General features: G+C 38.1%; 2 long non-coding RNA genes across 5 annotated transcripts in view; both read right to left on the reverse strand.

Annotated features, from left to right (window-relative positions):
* LOC106032924 (uncharacterized) overlaps positions 1–2301 on the reverse strand; it is a 62184-nt gene extending 59883 nt beyond the window's left edge. For both annotated transcript variants that reach the window (XR_010832838.1, XR_010832837.1), the window contains exon 1: positions 953–2301. This is a non-coding gene — a long non-coding RNA (uncharacterized lncRNA). The remainder of the gene's footprint in view (positions 1–952) is intronic.
* Positions 2302–5211: 2910 nt separating this feature from the next.
* Positions 5212–16434, reverse strand: LOC106032912 (uncharacterized). 3 transcript variants are annotated; one of them, XR_001205114.3, is made up of 4 exons: positions 15259–16434; positions 10466–10533; positions 10294–10340; positions 5212–7387 (listed from the first exon to the last, which is right to left on the reverse strand). It is a non-coding gene; the product is annotated as an uncharacterized lncRNA (long non-coding RNA). The 3 variants fall into 3 exon arrangements; XR_001205112.3 differs by having other exon boundaries at positions 15224–16430; XR_001205115.3 differs by lacking the exon at positions 15259–16434 and adding an exon at positions 15218–15258.
* Between the last annotated feature and the right edge of the window lie 3538 nt (positions 16435–19972).

Below are 19972 nucleotides of genomic sequence, written 5' to 3' on the forward strand. Positions count from 1 at the left end.
GTTACAGTATGTTTAACACTTGTAGTGCAAGTGTGCTGCACACTTTTGTGTGTGCATGCACTTCCACAAGTGCACAGATACTTATAATATACCAGTTTTAAATGATTAGTATCATACCAGCTATGACAGTATGGGTTATTCTATAGCAAGATTAGAATATTGATTTGCTGTATGTCTGAAAGCAGGAAGAAAAAACACATCATTTTGTAAAGGATCTTGCAATGTCCCTTTTCTGCATGCCCCTTTTCATACTCTGCCCTTGTTGCCAAATGCAAACCTGCACAAGAATCCTACAGCGGGCTACCATGCAGACACAAATGATGAGTACTCTGCAACCCAGAGTAACTGCAGTAATAATTATTTTTTGTAAGTCATTGCAGATATAACAAATACATTGTACAACATAGCTAAACATCTATAGTACTAATCTGCCACAACAGCAAAGAAAGATGTGAGGTCTCCAGTGTTTTTTTGCTGGTGAACTCCACCGCTTCCATGGTAGTGAGCTGCCCCTGCTTCCTCACAACAGACTACTGACAACAGTAGATCAGGTCAACTGTGTTGTCTAGGCAAGTTCTAAGAGCCTTCAAGCAAATTGCCCAAACTCTCTGGATCACCTGTTCTATTGCTGCACTACACTACTACTAAAGATGTTTTTCCTAACAACAAAACAACCTGTGAAGTTACAAGATGTGACAACATAGGGCTTTGTATTTACTGACCCCTGGCTGACTGCATTCTGCATTACAACCTTACCATGCTAATTGGCCAGCTAACAAGTGATTGCAATTACCAAAATGAGAGAACAAATGTAGTTTGGGGTAGAATTTCATTGCCTTATCCTGATTAATGTAGAGCTGATGGGAACTTAAAGTGTTACACTTGCATTCCTCCGTCCCCATGCTAACAGTTGTATTCTTACCACTGATCTGTGGGCTGAAGCATTGATTACCTTGAGAGGTAAGGCAGCTCCAGGCAAAGGTTGTGAAGCAAGCTGGACTCTTTCCTTCCACCGCACCATACCTCATACCTGGTGTTTCAGAGGAATATGCCAAAGGTGGTTTTCAGTTTCATTGCCACAGTTTCATGACATCTAAAATCCAGACTTTTTTTTTCTGCTGCTTGATTAACTAGAGAAAAAAATAAGAAAGGAGAAATAAAATGCAGTATGAGCAGTACAAACGAGTATTTGTCTTTAAAGCATGTGATAGTGGCTTTCCACATGGGAAAGCAGCAGGAGTCTTATCACACATTTATTAATATAAAACCATACTTAAATTGTCTGCACCACATAACAGACAGTGACTGACAGAGTGAACTTTTTAAAATACAGAGAGCATTTAAGAAGGCAAATATGGAGGGGACAGGTAAGGACATGGAAACTACAGCTGTCCCCACTAGCACCACTCTGGCATGGCAGCACACAACTGCATAACGCTCCAAATTTGTTCCCCCTGCTTCCCAATATGCAAAAATGCCATACTGCAGAAGACTAAGGTGTGGATATGATCTCCCATTTAAGTAATTATTTCCTAACCACAGAGAAATCATTTATACGGAAATCAAATATGTTCAAAAGATATTTAGCAACTACACAGATTTATGTCAAAAATACAGTATTCCATGGGTTAAACAGAAATCTTTCTGAATCTGATAGCAAAGCTAAGTACTGCTTCACTTCCTTAATGAAGCACTTAAAACTGTTGCCACCACTACACTTCTGAGCGCTCCTTCCTCTTAGAGCTCCAAGGAGTTTAATGGGGCACCATTATCATTACCTCATTTGCCTCAATTTTATCTGTAGCTTAGAAGAATGCAAATAGCAATATTATCTGTAGTATTCTGATGCAGCACAACAGTTCTTATAAGTTCTTTTTTTCTCCCCTCCTTATTCTTGTCAAAGAAATAGCAACAGAATCTTGAAAAGGGCATCCTGATAAGGGAAGAACACCCAAGTTTTCTGAATATCCCATGAAACTAAACGATCTCTTCTGAATAACAGATGAAATCCATTCTCCTTGCAGTCCAACCCAAATATAGGTTCTGTAAGATTTTTATGAAATTTTCACCAATACACTGCAAGAGCTGATATTTCAGATTCACAAACAGTACTATTTCAATTGACTGTCAAAAACACCAAACTCGAAAAGCCACAGGCAAAACAGAAGAATAAAGAGATGCACAAGGAATGATTTCACTAAACATACAAGCAATCGAGGAAAAAGTGATAAAAAATAAATTTACTAACATTTAGAGAATATAAAAAGAGAACATTTGGCATGGATGAATTCCATGGTCATGAATGAGAAACTGAGAAGCACACAGATATAGAGCCTGAGCAAGCTCTTGGATAGTGGAAATGTTAGAGTTCTCCCTGAAGAGAGAGTTTCCATTTGATTTATCTAAGTTACAGAGATCTATCCTCAGTTTAAAATAGCTGCATCAGTTGTGAAAGCACTTATATACAACACCTAAATGCACCATGATGTACCATGTGGTATGAAAGTAGGCGGCTGGTATTTACAGCAGAGAGTTGATCAAAAATAAGACAGCAGGAGACATAAGTGAGTAGTATTTACGAGGGGTGTATGATCACATTCACCTCAGGAACCAAACGGTTGGTGTCAGCCAGTGACATTCATCTTGAGATGGCTGTAATAAGTGATAATGATGAATGTAATCTGCACAGCCAACAGCTTTACTAGCAAGGTAAATCACGTTTAGTATTCTCCACTTTTGAAGGATGTGCCCTAAATATTAATTTACAACCTTCCATTGCTCTTATCTTACAGTTGAATATTATTCATGAACTAATTTTTATTCTTTATATTATCGTATTATTCTTCTGGATACTTTTAAGCAGCACTGAAACTACTCAAGCTTTTTTAGATATTGCCAGACATTTTCTGTGCAATGACTTCATATAGAGAGTAAACTAGACTTGGGCCTCAGACAACAAAACATTTCTCAAATAGCAACTTAACTAGTTGAACTAAAAGATATCGCTCTCTCTTAAAATGGGAAAACAACACAAAAGGACTTCATTACAAACACTCTTACACAAGATATGAACTTTCTCTCTTAGGTAACAGAGGCAGAGGGACCTGGATGCATGATAAAGTAACTTCCATCTACTACCAATTCTCACAAAATAATTTTAAACCAAAAAGTTTTCCATTATGTTCGTCAAGCCTTCAGCAAATCCCTGAGCTCGAGGTGTCATCCATGGACTTCAGAACATTTGATTTGGTGAGAATTACTCATAGTTACACATGGAGAAATTTGAAAAGTCTTTTTTATTTATTTATTAATGATTCTTCTCTCCACACACCTTTTCAGTTCTCTCATTCCAGATTAAGAAATCTCACTAAATTTAGTTTGAATTTAGAATTTCATATGAAATTCTTTCCATACCTGAGAACATCCTTGTTAACTGTATGACTGTATTTTTTTGAAGTTTGTTCAATTCTACTTTTTTTTTTTTAAAGTTGGAAAGATCAGCGCTGCAGTGTTAAAGATGTACGAATACGATGAGTTTATAGAGTAGCATTATCATTTCCTTTTTTGCTTTCTAATCTTCCTAGTACAATGTAATTTTTTTTTTTTGGCTTTTGCTTTTTTAAGACCATTACATAGAATAGAAATGCCATTTTCATTTAACTACCATAAACCCAAAGCCTTGTTTTTTAAGTTAAGTAATTAGTGTTGTTCCTGAATATTCATTTTTATAGAATTATCAAGCTAATAGCCTAATTTGTCAAAAAAGTCACCTGTTTCCTTGCTTAGAAGTGTATTTTACTATTTTGTCCCCATTTATAGTTTGCCTTGCTATTTAATTCAAATATATTTTGAACACGGTACTTACTGATTCATTGTTTGGAAATCTTGCCCTTTTTTTTTTTTTACGTAGCCATTTCTATATATAACAGACAACAGGAACTAATGAAGATGTAAATAAGAGATCACGATTTGTTCACTATCCTCTTAGAAACACAACTAGCACAAACTGCACTATTTAAAGGTGCTGCATTAGATCTGGTGAATGTCTCCGTTTGCCAGCCAGCTACATGGTTTAAGTCCTAAACAAAGCAATCAACTTTTAAAAATAAAGGGAAAAAATGCTTAAAGAGAACAGCTTGCCTTACCTCTCCACCTGTTGTGCTCTCTTTAAGCATTTGTTGCTATTGTGTGGATTAATTTCTTTATTGGGATTTAAACGGACATCTCTTATGACAATGACGATATATTTTTTCATTGGCTTATTTCACATAGTCTCCAAAATTGTGCTCTAAACTTGATGAGACATCTTCCTTAACCCCTTTTTTTCAGAACCAAGGGCTTATCCTCTCTCTTCTTACTATTTTGACAAAATACTAGCAATGCCCTATTTCCTTAGAAAAAACATTACAGCAATTCTTTCAGTCAAGTTCTGCCTCCTGAAATAACACAGGATCACCAAGTATTCATTTCATTTAGGCCACTATTTTTTTTTTTTAAATAAACAGCAACTCTTTTTGGTCACAACATATCCGGACAGCAACTGAAAGTAAAAAATATGTTTCATCACCAGGTCTTCCAACAGTTCTGTTCAAACTGAAGGCATAAATAAAAATTTGTAATAATCTGAACAGCTACACATCAGCAGTAACTATTATGACATGAAGATCTGCAAGACTCGGTATTTATCCCATTACTGCAAGTACACATCTTAAACAGAGGAATTGCAACAGGACATTACTGATGATTAAATGAATTCTTAATGCAATAACTATACATCAGCATCATAGCAAAAAACAGTTGTATATATGAATGGAAGGAGACAAAATAACATAGTTCTTTAATCTTATGCCCAATAAGAATGTGATTCAGTGTAAGATAATGTATCAAATAGTGTGTCCTACTCGTTTTGGACATTAATCCTGACAGAAAAATCTTTAGCTTTGTATGGATTAGTCAATGCAAATTCATTAACTACTTGTCCTTCTTCTAATACAATCTGCCCTGACCCTAAAGTCTTGACAGTGTAGTGTTAATTAAATCTACACAAGATCCCATACAAACAAAACAATCTGTTCCAGGTTACACAGTGTTTTTCCCCTAAAAATAAAAGGGGGCAATAGAGTATACAGGAAAAATGTTGAGAAGTATAATAGTAGTTTAAGATCATTAAAAAAAAAAAAAAATTATGTTGTAAGAAAAAAAAAATTTAATTTGGTTATTTTTAAGAGCTGCATCTAGAAAACCACCACTTCTTTAAAGCATTAAATCAGAGTTTTAACTTAAAAAGAGTAAAATAAAAATATATCTAAATTCCAATGAACATGTTTTTCCTTCAAAGAAAATATTTTTGGGAAATATCTGAGGAACTTGTATGATTTCAACTACCATTGCCATTTCAGTATTGCTTTGAACTTAAATCTTTCCTTCTGAAGGAATCATGTAGCAAGTGCACATCATATTTGACTATCTTGAATTCCTAAACCCAAGAGATCAGAAATTCATTTACTTCTGAATTAACTAACAGCATCCCTTAGCTGAAGAATGGCTCTCAGACTTGCAATCCAAAGTAGATCATCTTATCTTTTCCACTTCTAATGTTATTTTATTATGAAACATGGAAGTCTTTAACAAATGCAGTTTACAGCTATATATTGTAGACCTATCTGTTTTTGATGACTTAAACCTTTTAAAAATTGTTAAGCAAATCATCAACAGTATTTGCCTAATCAGTTTTCTCAGACATACCCAAAAAGAAGAGTAAATAATGGCTTAATTATCAAAATAATTCCACTTAATAAAAAACAATCACATAAAATAGCTTTTCTTTCAGACTTCCATGTCTACCTTCTGGTGCCAGGAATTTTGTCTCACCTATTTGACCATGACTTAACATACAAAAGCTTCCTGACTTTGGTTCACCCCCTAAGTGTCTTACTGAAGTGATACATTTTAGAAGTTAAATACTTCAGACTTGCTAAAAACAGCTGTATGTACTCAGTTTCATCAAGTCCTCTACTCCAGATGCAGCCAATTAACAAGGAAGTTTGTCATCAGTTCCAATACTCAAAATTTAGTGCTTTATTCCATTACAGCTACAACAGTTTAGATGATTAAACTGGGTATTATAAAGCATAAATCTGAGCCTGCTTCAATGTATAGCCAACAGGAGTCTACATGCAACATGTACAAGTAATATAAATAATTTCTCATCTTGTTACTATTACTATAAATTTGCTCTGTTATTTCTGAGATATCAATGAGGAGAGAACAACATAAGTAACATTTTCTTTATTTTTCCTAGAAGTTATAGGAGCTTGAGAACACAGTCCAGAATTATTGTTGTCGTCTTTGGTATTTTCAAAGGCACATATCAGGTACATGACATTTTTCGGCAATATTTGATGTGAAATCAAGCACTCAAAAGCCACAATGTGAATATCTTAATTTTCATGAAAAGCATTCTGCAGTCAGTAATGGTATCAATAACGGTAATTCTGTATTGATATGAGAGTACTTAGCTCTCCTGGTATTGTCAGACTAGAAATTATTTGACTAGATTTGACTGATAAGATGTTTCTATTGTCAACTATTAAATGAACCAATAAATAGGGAGATAAACAAATTATTGGTTCCTAAACCAAGTATAAAGCCGAGGAGATAACACTACAATGAACAACTGAAAATACCATGTATTTTAATTGCAGATGGTTGTATTCATTCTATAACCTAGTGCACTAACACCCTAGGGAAACCCATTTGCAGAAACAAATATCATTTAGAAGTTTATGAATGACACAAATTTAGATAGGCCTGCATCCTCATTTAGCAGTCATCCCTGCATGTGACAACACTGAACCACCATTTTGCTGAACCACCGCTTTGTCCATCTTTGTGAGCAAGGAAGGCAACACCAACACTTTCAGGCTTTATATTTCAAATACATACAGGGGAAACTCTTATATAGCCTTACATCATATACAGGTAAACAATCTGTACGAAGAGAATAACATGCCATGGGCAATCAGTCTATGGCATCACAGCTGTGATGATATTTGAGTACTTGAAAACGGTGTAGCTTAGCAGAAAGCATGACGTTTTAGGATGGAGCAGGGAGATTTCTTGCTAGACGAAAGATATTGAAAGAGCGGCACATGAATTGTAAAGAAGCAGAACATAGAACAAGTTTATCCTGAAACGTCAGCCAGGCTAAGCTAGTAGGAAGTGCTTATCTAAACAATGAATAGCTCCTATTCCCCTTGAAAAAAATTTCATAGCATTTTCTTTCATGATGTGCAGATCCAGGAGTCATCTTGTCCGAGCGCGAAGTTTTTCCACGGAGTCAGATAACTTGACAATATCAAAAGTGTGTCACAAGCCTTTGAAACAACTGTTTAAGAGAAACAGTTAACCAGAAAATCAAAATTCTGCTTAAAAAAGGGTACAAGATTGAAGGAGCTGCTTACAGAAAAACTGACAATAACAGAAGAATTCATGCAATAAAGCATTGGTTTTATACCTGCCAAACTAGTTCTTATTTTAACAATTTCTTTTCAGTCTGTCATTTGATGCCTTTGGCCACAGATGGAATTCATCTCACTCTTAGGATTTTCATCTGTTTATTCACTTTCCCCATTTTTATTCCCTTTAAAAAATCTTTAAGTAGCTCCTTGTCCATAAGGCTGTTTATGGATTTATCTTTGTAGCTGAAGGCGGTATTTCTAATGCAATTTTTTTTGTTTCTGACGCATTTATTCATCGTTCCCCCACCCTCCCCTTTTCCTACTTCCTTAATCAGACTTTATTATTGTTATATTATTATATATATACAAAAAATATTCTGCTGGTTATATTTGCTATCTTAAGACAGGTTCTTCTGACTGTAATTCATCTACAGTTTTGCTTAGAAGGGTTTAAATATATAAATCTCAGTATTGTTACCGTATCTTATTTCATGGTTTGCTTTGCCTTCAAAAAGAAACATCTTTAACCCCACGAAAGTAATTCCTTGCACAGTCGTTAGGTCTGCTCTTAATTGCATACATGGTTTTAGAGCTTCTGTAACAGTCTGGCATCAAAGTTGTCTTTTGACACTGAAGAAAACGTGAAGTCAGTGAACATTCCAGTTGTTAAGGAATGAAAGGCCAACACCAGATAAGATTGTCAAACTGCTACATGTAACAAAACTTCACACTTTAATACACTACAAATTGGTGTTTTTAAAGTGATAAAAGACAAGATTTTTTGAAGTAATTGGCTTATCCAGTAGTACTTTGTGTTCAGCCACTTAGCATAAAGGTTTTGAAGAGCTTTCACTATATAACTTAGGAAAAGACTGAAATAATCAAGAGTAAAACAAATGAGACAATTCACAGATTCCCTTTCTCGTTTACCCAGACACCCACTCTGAACTCTCATGCAGAAAATATGAAGGGCAAGGAAATTCCTATTTGCTGTCACCCGTTTGCTACACTAGTTATTGCCATGCACTTATTCTCAACCACAGACCAGAGGTTCAGACCTGTATGTTGAGAAAAGCTTTTTTGTCATTATGTATAGACACTCAGTAAATTGATACTAATAAAGCACTACTTCTAATTCAGGGAGTGATTTCTTTTTGACAAATTGGTTTGCTCCTCTAGAAAATCATTACCTGGCATTTCCTTTTTTTTTTTTTGTTAACTTAGATGCAGTACATATCTGAGTCTTATCTTTTTCTTTGTTTTCCTATGATAATATTATTGACTGAAGGAAAGTATTTATTCAAATGGTGACACCTTAAGTACATATTCTGCACATGAACATCCATCATGAGATGAATGTCATCCTCTACTCTACTTCCCAAAAGAAACAAGTTGTGGCCGAAACTAGATTTTTATTTTATTTTTTTGCTTCTTACAATAGCCACTTTTGATAACAAAATGGACATTTTGTCTAAACACAGAGACATTTCTGTTTTAAAAAAAAATGTCTAAGATGTAGCGAGCCTGACTGGGAAGTTTTCCCCCAGCTTTGCTATAGCTACGCAATAGACTTTAGACTTTTGGCTATTAAATCCAAAAGGAAGAATTAAAAAAAAAAAAAAAGAGACTAGAGCTGTGGACATTTCACTATGACCACATCTTCTCCAAAACCAATGGCATTCATTCCTGAGTGGTGCTTTCATTCTGACAGCAGGATGGCCATTAGCAAAGGAGGTAAAAGTTTAATCCAGCTCAGACATTGGCCTGTTATATTTAATGAAGTTGTCAAGTGCAGGGTTAATTTACTGCTACGTGGCAATGAGACTAGCGCAGACACATGTAAACTGAGGTTTTGAACAGATATACCAATTATGGGGTTATTTAATGGTTAATAAGAGATGTCTAGTTAAAAATCAACAGAGGAAGGAGTTTATTCAATCATTAACAGGAGACTAGATAATGATTGTAAGGTGGAATATAATGAAGTAGGCATAGCTAGTGAATAATTTCCAAGGTAGTTAACTAATAATTAACTCAGAGGAGAAATGAATTTACATAGGTTACCTTAACATTAGTTAATGTGTAAATCTGGTTATGAGCAGTTAATATGCAATTAATTTGCAATTAAGTAAAGTCAAAGGATGAAAAATTAATTCATGATTGATGTGGAAATACTAATTAACCCAGATTGTTAATTAGTGAATGGTTAACTAGTGAAAATAGTGACGTAACAAACTGTAGCTTCTTTACTGAAGAAGTACATATACATATTAATATTATCAGAGCTTGAATGACTCAGATTTACACTAGTTTTGCCACTTGTAAGTAAACTTTTTAAATTTTGGAATACTGAGAGAGACTTTATTTATACACATCACAGCTCATTGTTCACTCTTGGGAACGTGTATTTGATAAACGAAAGCAAAATTATTTGGAAATACATGTTGCTCTTTTCCCTGACCAAATCAAAGATTTCCTGCCCTTATGTTCAGCAAACACAGAGGGATGTTCATTTTTAAAGATTTCATCTTGCAAATGTGCAACTTGTCAGCTATTTTGTGAATATTTGCATATTAATGAGCCTGGCATCTGTCATAATTGCACATTAATTATTTTGGTTTTAATCAGATAATTGATTTATTATACTGCTGTCCCCAACACTAAGGGAACATTCCTCAGAGAAAATGTGTGTATAAACATGAATTTGTTCTCCTTACAGTATTCCCCTATTGGTAATCTGTAAAGGTTTTGCTGCTGGTTTTTAGTAGAAAAAGGTGCTTGTTAGAATTTGATCCAGTGCTTGTTAAGAGGCATCTGAAAGACTCCCACTTACTTCAGTGAGCTTCGGCTCAGGCCTTTAGTCAATGCAGCAAACCATTTCTGAAACAGTGGAATAACAAAAATCAATGGGCTTTTTGATTGTGAATCAATGGGGAATTACAATTCTAGTATATAAATTATACAGGAAGAGAAGATTAGGTTACAGAGGTGGGAGAGTAACTCACACTGGATCTTAAAGATGTACTGATTCCTCGGTACAGATTCCGAACGGAGATGGTAAGCTGCAATTTAACTAAAGAAGATGAACACGTTAAAAACGTTTAGGTTCTTAACTTCCCTAAAATCAAGACTTAAACTAAATTCACTAAATATTTTAACTTCATTAAACTGTTCGCTTCCTCACAGATGGTACATAAGCATTTTATGCATTGTCAGAAAACCAGGTCAAGCAACAAACAAGAACAATCCTTCCCAGAGAGGCTGTGGATGCCTCACCCCTGGAGGTGTTCAAAACCGGGTTGGACAAGGCCCCGGATGGCATCCCTGCCTATAGTGGGGGAGTGGAACCAGATGGTCTTTAAGGTTCCTTCCAACCCAAGCCATTCCTTGATTCTATGAATCCACTACTAACTCAAAAAGCCTGAGCATGATGCTCGTGTGATGCAAGGCAGCTGGGTTACCCATTTCAAATTGTATACCCACTTTTCACTGGCAGGGCAAGCAGGAGAAGAAGGAAACAACATCACAGGTGATCCCCAGCAAGTAAGCCAGGTCAGAGGAGGCCAGAGAAAGAAAGAACATTGCTGCCAGTTCAGAGTAATGAGTGTTCAACTGTTTGCCAGATATGGTAACGTCTGAGGCCTAAAACTCCCACGTTTTCACCAAAAAAAAGTTCACTTTATGGCAAATTGCTTTTATAAGCATAAAGCTAAGTGAACTTTGAATCGTTAGAAATCCAGATGTACAAGTAACTGCTTATCTGCATTCCCACAACTACATTAAAGTCAGGAATGGCAAAAGACTCAGATGATGCTCTGCCTTTACCTCATGGCTGTAAGACTACAGTATATTTCACTTTACGTTTCATTGATACAGTCACTTCCAGTAACTTGTATTATATCTTCAAGCAAGCCTCTCCTAGCAGAGTCTAATGGGCACCAATATTACTTCAAACCCTGCCAGGTCCACTAGTCACACCATTTGTAACTTTCACATAATCTCTCATTCAGAGTTTAGACCTTGAGCAGAAAAGAATCTGCATGGCAGCCCGCCAAAAGGAGTGTTTATTGTTTATAAATTATGAACAACTTGTGTATTTCTGCAATTAGTAATTTCTATCTTAAAGAAAGCTTGATTTATATAAAAAAATCTTGTTTTGTCCTGTGTTATGGCAGATTGTCTTAGATGATGTAAAACACATACGCATGAGCCACGTATAAAACAGCTTCGGTTTGTCCAGACCCAAAGGATACGTTCCAGTTCTTACATTATTAAAAATCATTACTGCTAATAGGGATACAGAAGTCAAGCAAACAGGTTCAGGACAAAGGTTCATAATATTTCAAACATACCCGGTGGGAACCTCAGTACTTTTCATGACATTTACAGTTTTCCTCATTATGCCTTGCTGTTTGCAATATCACCTGGCTTCAGTACAAATCCACAAATGGAAGATGACAAAGATACTTTTGATATTTCAGTAATCAGAATTAGTATCACTGAAATAATACTCAAAATATTATTTAAGAAATAATTCAGTTCTTTCTGCTGCATTTACTGGAACATCACATTTATTTTGTCTAACAGATACATCAGAAATTGGTGGACACAAAATAAGTTTACTAATTTCTTGGTAGCTTTTCAAAATGTTTGCTGTTTCTTATAAAGAGACCATAAAGGATTAGAACAGAGAGCTATTTTGAAAAATACCTACAGCAGTGATGCAAATATTGAGTAGCTTTGAAGCATTCATTTCCAAATAAAAGCTTAAAACAGCAATTTCAGTCCCTAAGAGTAGAATCCAGCAATATAAGAATGTAATAAGAAGCAATGACTTTCTGCCTTGATAAATATCTTGGGAATATTGCCACAAAGCATTATGGCTTTTTAAGAACTGGCACAATATGGTTTTTTTTGAAAGGCTAACTTATATTTAAAGTGTATCTTGACTACATTATTCGAGTTTAATACAGTCACACAAAGGAAGAGCTGGAAGAACGGGAAACAAATGAGAAAGAGAGAAAGAAAGGGAGGCAAGTATAAAAGGTGAGAGACAGACAGAAGAGGTGGTTTGGGAATATATGACACTCTGAACCAGCAAGAATAGGAGTCCTCAAACAGTTGTGTAGTGATACTACTGGGGTAGGCAGACAAGAGCATTTCCCTTCACACTGGTAGGAAGCATAGACACATGCTGCCATGTACCTAGATTGCACGCTTGTCCTTCCTTTCAGCATTACTAGCATCCAAAGCTGTCCACACAGAAAAAAGCAGTGGTTGTTTTATATATATATATATATTTTTTTTTTTAAGTCTGGAATCAAGAATGAGTCCATGAGGCTGATGCAGAGTGTGGCAAGCACCTGCATTAGAGCATGAAAGTAATTCTGCTCAGTTTCAGAGCTAAAAGACACCCAGCCTGAGACGTGAATGCATTGCCAGCCCAGCCAGAGTACGGTTCTGGGGCATAAAGAGCAGCCTATCCCTTGTATTAAATAAATAAATAAATCCAGGTATAATATCTTGTCTCTGTTCTCAACATTAAAATGAAAGCCATCGATGTTGTAATTTGCACCTCCATCCCTCTAGAAAGCAAACTCACAAAACAGCAGTTCCAACACCTTCTTCCAGAAATCACTAACACCACCACAATTAGGAGAAAAGGAGCTGCCCTCTCTTGAAAGGCTGTACAACCTCAGCGGTGAGAAGGCCAATAACTCATTCTTATTTAAACAAGAATAAAGAGAACATGTTATTTTGTATTAAGAAATTTAGAGAGATATGTTCATGTAAAAACAAATAAGTCATTTACATATTTTTCTAGAAAGATACCAGCATAATATAGACATATTTTGCAGCAGAATTTCTCCCTCTAATCTGGGACAAAGACATTTTTAAGCAACTTAAAGACCAGGTTTTATTGTCCTTTAATTTCCATATATAACAGCTGTGCACACCTAACTTGGAAATTTTGTTTAACCGAGTGCACAAGGAACTCACAAGAAAGTACACTGCACTGAGTTACTGACATGTTCTGCCTGTTAGCCCAACATAGTACGATTAGGACGAGAACATAATTAAAAGTTAAATAAATACTGTGGCATGGCCTTCCTAGATGCCTCACAACATTTTAATATCCCTGATAGAGGTTTCTAAGTGGCAGCCATTTTAACTCAGACAGCTCACTTACAGCCCTTATAATCTCTGTACTCCCATGTGACTCGTTCTCCAACAGAGAGGTAGCTTCTGAACACATGTAGACTTTTGTCCTATTTTGGCCCTCTTTGATTCATTCAATCTCTCAGTAGCCAGTAATTATAGCTATATGTATAACCTTTAGCTTTCCAGTGATACATACAGTTACACCTCTCCACTCTTCTGTAAAATCATTTTGCTGAGTGTTCTGAATTCATTCCTCTTTCGGGGATAATGCATGTCTCACTGTTTCTGCAAGGGTACAGATCAGGGGCTATGGTGCTAATTTAGCATCAGCATCACTACCAGGGAAACAGTTATACCCTGTATTGACTAATTTTTCTCCTGTGACTGTATTGAACCTGCTCCTCAACCTTTTCTTCACAGAATGCCATCACCATCTAAGTAATACATCATCAGTGCAGTTCACTCCGATGATGTATTGTACTAACATATCATTAGTGCAAGAGCAGAGCAAGGCGCTTTGATGATGTATTAATGCAATACATCATTGGAATGAGTCACTCTGATGATGTATAACTCAAAAGATGGTACTATCCTGGGAAACATGGACATTCAATAAATCAGGAACAACATTAAAGAATAAAATCTAGGGCACCTTCTAAGGAAAAACAAAGGTTTGGAAACCTTTGAATGAATATAGCATGAGGCTTTTCTTTAAAACATAAAAAAGAATAAAATGTACCTTGTAAACTTAGCAGGAATGTAGATTTCTGTTGAGTACAATTACCATGATAATCAAATTTGAAATCCCTCCTACAATGACACTAGATATGTGCAGGACATTTTAAGATAGCGTGACACACAACTGGTAATGTAACCAGATAAGATTTATCTTAGCCTACCTGGAAGCAGAGAAAAACTCAAGCAACTGTTAAAAAAAAAAAAATCCCCTTAAAAAAAAAAGAAGGCTTTTTTTCAAACTGCTGAAAGGACCAGTTAAAGTCCAGTGTTAAGATTTACTACATGCTCTTCACTGATCTAACAAATCATTCTATTGACATTAGTGTAAGCAAAAGTGACAAACTTTAAATAAGTACTGAACTAAGGATTAAAAGACCATAAATATTAATATCAATATGCTAGTTCTGGTAGATATACTTACTAGAGAGGAAAAAAAAAAATATTGCTTGTATGTTGATTTACATACCAGATTTCAACCTATCAAAAGTTCAAAACCCAACTACAGTAACCGCTCATAAGAAATAAGTGCAATTCTGAGTTACTTGCAGAATTCTCTGGGAAATTTCATTATCAAGTTAAAACAAACAAATAAAAAAAAAAAAATACAATTTCAACATTCTGAACAAACCTACTATAAAGCAAGAGGGTTTTCACTGGTTAGACAAATTACTTATTTTGGAGAGTTTACAAGAAAAAAAAATTTTGCTCTTTTTCTCAGCCTTCAGGTTTTTTGGCAGGGCCAGAATATAACCGCTGTAAGATCACATAGCACCCTGATTAAACAATGAAAAGCTCCTCTGCTGTTACATGTTTATTTCTGGGATTCTTAATCAAACAAATACCCAGCCTGTACTCACACATACTTGCATATACAGACATCCTCCTACTCACTGTATACCTTAATTTTCTTGCACAAACATGCCTTTTTATACCATCAGAGCTATTGTTTTGAGAACAGCTCTACGAATTCCCCTTTCCCCCTGCCAGGAGAACAGGCATATTTTTTTGTTGTTGTTTTGTTTTAAATTGGCCTCAGCTGCATTTGATTGCTCCAAGCTTGTGGAGATTCTCCAGCTGAGGCCCTGCAATCCCCGCTAGGATTTAACTCCTCAGTTTCACTTTCCCCAGCTCTCCAAATCCCAGCTCTGCTGATAAGAATAATGAATGTGCTCATACGTGTGCTCATGGCAGACAGAGGTAAAATCTCAGTGTTTAAGTTGTAACCTGAAGCACTCACATTCAGGGTGATGTCAGGCTCTCCCTGATGGCAGCACACTGTGGGGATTATCACGCCCTCACCAAGGGGTGAGCTAGGCCCTGGCAGGCGTTGCTGCCTGTCTTCTCGCAGAGTGAAACTCTGATGTCTCGAGAAATCCCAGACACATTATCAGAATAAAGCACTTTGTTTCAAGCTTTTCAATTAGTAACAGCCTCTAGAAAGCAAATATATTTAAAACACATTCAAAATACCCCTGAAGATGGAATGGAGGCCTGTAAATAGTGAGGAAGTGGAGCCACTTGGCATAGGTTCATTTCTGAACACCAGTATACTCAGCTAACTTCAGCTGCAGGGTCAGGCTCATGGACCCAAACACACTGACCCTCCATGGATGAAATCAAAGGTGCAGGTGCTTGGTGACTGGAGAACATCAGTGAGCAGCCCCGGTCAGCTGGTATCCATTACGGAGTCAGCGCCTGCTTCAGGGGCACAGCACACCCCCCCGCCCCCCCCACTTGCCGCTGAAAGAAAAAGGAGTTTTTCCCTCATGTGACCCCTCTCTAGCTGGTGATAATTATGTGAGTAAAAGTCAAAGTCTGCAGCAAGCTGCAGCACTGCTGTTTGTGTTTAGAGCTGGGCATGCTGATTCAGAGCTCCAGGCCAGGCTGATTGCCATTGCACAGCGTACGCTAGGGTTAGGGAAGAGTCCACACCATCAATAAAACATAGGCACCCTGAGGGGTATAAGAAGCATACAGGGTTCTTAACTGCCTCAGCAGTAGTTAAGAGAAAAAGAATCTTTTATTGTTCTTAAATACAGAATCTTCATACACTGTTTTAGACTGAACCAAACATATATCCTGCCAGTACTCCTAGGGATTTGCAGTTGCTTATAAGCATTTAAAATGCCTTTCTAAAACTCAGTTTTCTGTGTGGTTTTGTTGGCCGAAAACCATAGTTTTACATTTTTCTTTTATGTCCTTACACTTTCATACCACTATATGAACTAACGATAGGTATTTTTGTTTAAAAATCAAAGAAGCATCGAAGAAACCAGCTAATGTCACCATGTTTTAACCAATGGTGCCAGACCACGAACTGCTGTGCAACGGTGCTGAGGCAGTTGTGTCTAAAGAGACCAAACCACGTAGAAATAGCTCTCTGTTCTACTGTACCTTACACTAATACCTAACACCTTTTCTATGGTGGAAGACAAACACAGAAAAAAAGCAAAGACACACCTCACAATTCAGTACCAAATGTGAAGTAGTGAGAAATTTCTATCAAGGAAAAATATTCTTCTACTCTCACTTATTTCGCAGAAGCTGATCATTATTTACTTTAGAGCATTGTTCTTGTTGCAGAATTAAAAATGGAAACAGAGCATCTTCCATTTGGCTTAGTTCTTGATTTGGACCATCCTGCACAAGGGGAAGGAAATACAGACACTGCAGACGGTAGTCACGAAACACAGGTGAAGAACTTAATACCAAAGTCCATATCAAAATCAAATTCAAGTAAATTGGGAGTTTTAATTATATCATGTGTGAGTCAAGACCTTGTCAGTCTAGCCAGGGGTAAGAGGATGCTATTAACAAGACTGCGGTGCTATCAGTAAGAAGTATTTAGACAAGAGAAACACCTCTACTGGCGGCCTTCCGTGGTGCGCTGAGGCCTCGCACCTGTCCTCGGGGAGGGGCGGCCTCGGGCAGGTAATGGCCGCCAGGGGCTGAGCCTCAGGGGCTGCTCTTCAAAGGACTACTCCTCACAGGGCTGCCCCTCACAGGGCTTCCATGAACATGAACACAGGGCTCCTGAACATGAGCTGGCAGTGTGTCCAGGTGGCCAGCGGTGTCCTGGCTTGTATCAGCAATAGTGTAGCTAGCAGGACCAGGAGGGTGATTGTCCCCCTGTACTCAGGTCTGGTGAGGCCACACCTCAAGTACTGTGTTCAGTTTTGGTCCCCACACTACGAGAAAGACATCGAGGCCTGACACATGTCTAGAGAAGGGTTTTGAAGCTGCTGAAGGGCCGGAGCACAAGTCCTGTGAGGGGGTGGCTGAGGGAGCTGGGGTTGTTTAGTCTGAAGAAGAGGAGGCTCAGGGCAGGCCTCACTGCTCTCTACAGCTACCTGAGAGGAAGTGGTGGGGAACTTGGGGTAAGCCTCTTCTCGCAGATAACTAGTGATAGGACTAGAAGGAATGGCCTCAAGTTGCACCAGGGGAGGTTTTAGGTTGGAAATTAGGAAACATTTCTTCTCAGAAAGTCAGGCATTGGAACGGGTTGCCCAGGGAGCTGGTGGAGTCACCATCCTTGGGAGCATTTAAGGAAAGGTTCAAAGTGGTGCTTAGGGACATTGTTTAGTGGGTGACATTGGTAGTAGGGCGATGGTTGGACCAGACAATCTTGGAGGTCTTTTCCAACCTTTATGATTCTATGAATCATCTGCAGGCCGGGAACACTGAAAATAGGGATATTTCAAGCAGTTGCTCACTCTTGATCCCTTAATGCCGCCAGCCAAAGTTAACCTATCACACCTTCTAACTAATAAGAATAGGACACAATCTTAACTTCTATACCCTGTTTTTTTATCCAGTCAAGAATCCTGAAGTCACAGGAAAGGACAAGTCCAAACAGTGATCAAATAGTGCATAAACATGATTCTAATAATGCGATTTCTACATCATACTAGTTTCTTGAACACTGTACTCCTGGTTTTGATGAATAAAGCCCTTGAGAGGGCTTTATTTATTTATTTTTTCTTGCAGTTGAAATGATTGGAATTTGATGTTAGAAACTTGCCATTCTATTGAGACCTTTGGTCCGAATATCTTTCTGAGGTATGGAAAGGAGCATTTAGAGAACACTCTTCTGCTCATTCAACAATATTATTCTTCCAATACTGTAGACTCTGTAGGTGGAAAGAAGTTACTTGACTTCAAGGAACAGAATACTGAATGTTTAATTTCAAACTATCCTGGAGATAAAACACAGATTAAGTTTTGTTGTTGTTGTTTTCATAGAATCATAGAATCATAGAATATCCTGAGTTGGAAAGGACCCTTAAGGATCATCAAGTCCAACTCTTGACACCGCACAGGTCTACCCAAAAGTTCAGACCATGTGACTAAGTGCACAGTCCAATCTCTTCTTAAATTCAGACAGGCTCGGTGCAGTGACCACTTCCCTGGGGAGCCTGTTCCAGTGTGCAACCACCCTCTCTGTGAAGAACCCCCTCCTGATGTCAAGCCTAAATTTCCCCTGCCTCAGCTTAACCCCGTTCCCGCGGGTCCTGTCACTGGTGTTAATGGAGAAAAGGTCTCCTGCCTCTCGACACCCCCTTACGAGGAAGCTGTAGACTGTGATGAGGTCTCCCCTCAGCCTCCTCTTCTCCAGGCTGAACAGGCCCAGTGACCTCAGCCGTTCCTCGTACGTCTTCCCCTCCAGGCCTTTTACCATCTTCGTAGCCCTCCTCTGTACACTCTCCAACAGTTTCATGTCCTTTTTATACTGTGGTGCCCAGAACTGCACACAGTACTCGAGGTGAGGCCGCACCAGCGCGGAGTAGAGCGGGACAATCACCTCCCTTGACCTACTAGCGATGCCGTGCTTGATGCACCCCAGGACACAGTTGGCCCTCCTGGCCGCCAGGGCACACTGCTAGCTCATATTCAACTTGCTGTCTACCACGACCCCCAGATCCCTCTCTTCTAGGCTGCTCTCCAGCGTCTCATCGCCCAGTCTGTACGTGCAGCCAGGGTTTCCCCGTCCCAGGTGCAGGACCCGGCACTTGCTCTTATTGAACTTCATGCGGTTGGTGATCGCCCAGCTCTCTGACCTATCCAGATCCCTCTGCAAGGCCTTTCCACCCTCATTCGAGTCCACAACTCCTCCAAGTTTGGTGTCATCAGCAAACTTGCTCAAAATACCTTCTATTCCTACATCCAGATCGTTTATAAAAATATTGAAAAGTACCGGCCCTAAAATGGAGCCTTGAGGGACCCCACTGGTGACCGCCCGCCAGCCTGACGCAGCCCCATTTACCATAACCCTTTGGGCCCTGCCCGTTAGCCAATTGCTCACCCATCGTATGATGTTTTTATTTAGCTGTATGGTAGACATTTTGTCCAGTAGGATCCTATGGGAAACCATGTCAAAAGCCTTGCTGAAGTCCAAAAAAATCACATCAGCTGGTTTCCCTTGGTCCATCATACGGGTGATCTTATCATAAAAGGAAATCAGGTTAGTTAGGCAGGACCTACCCTTCACAAACCCATGCTGGCTGGGACCAATGACTGCTTTGTCCCCCAGGTGCGCCTCAATAAGTTCGAGAACCATCTTCTCCATGATTTTACCAGGCACTGACGTGAGACTGACAGGCCTGTAATTGCTA

The sequence above is a fragment of the Anser cygnoides genome, chromosome 7 (genome assembly GCF_040182565.1).
Source record: "Anser cygnoides isolate HZ-2024a breed goose chromosome 7, Taihu_goose_T2T_genome, whole genome shotgun sequence".
NCBI classification, from domain to species: Eukaryota; Metazoa; Chordata; class Aves; order Anseriformes; family Anatidae; genus Anser; species Anser cygnoides.